Below are 692 nucleotides of genomic sequence, written 5' to 3' on the forward strand. Positions count from 1 at the left end.
CCATTTTGAATTTGATTTCGCACTACTGCTGTAGAAAAAGAAAAACATTTCAAACTTTTCATTTTTTAATCAAATCTCTTTGAGAAAGGACTTCACTTTCAGACACTAGTCTCTGACAGGAGAAAAGTGATTTTAGTTTCTCAATAAAAACATCTATGAGCAATAAATGTGAATAAACTCAATAGACACATTAATCAACCAAGTAAATTCAAACTACTACTTCATTGAATATAAAATTATATTTCCCATAAAATGTGAAACTGTGTTTTTATTGGATTATACCCACCAGGACGCCTGCTGTGAAAAAGGCCTATACTGGACGACTTCAGTTAGCTACTTTTTCATTTTCATTTTGCTGTTCACATGAGTTACATTGGCCTGCCTCATTTCCTGCTGTTATTATAGGCAGTTACTTTTGGACAGTTTATGTCTGACAGTGATTATTCTAGTCAGTATTCAGAGCCAGAGGTTGTCACTGGGCCTATCTGAACACAACATTAAGGCTGAAATTTATTTTTGAAATGTAAGTTGTGACCCATTTGCATTCATGTCCCTCTGCTATTTACCCTGTTATTGCTATTATCTCCTTCAGTGTGTCAAAGCAGAAAACAACAGGAATAAAACTATTTGATTAGTGTGTTCTCAGTGGTCAAACCAACATCAGCAAACTAACTTTGCAGCAGATCTGGTAA

Source organism: Trachurus japonicus, chromosome 1 (genome assembly GCF_045865225.1).
Source record: "Trachurus japonicus isolate A0001 chromosome 1, Traja_1.0".
NCBI classification, from domain to species: domain Eukaryota; kingdom Metazoa; phylum Chordata; class Actinopteri; order Carangiformes; family Carangidae; genus Trachurus; species Trachurus japonicus.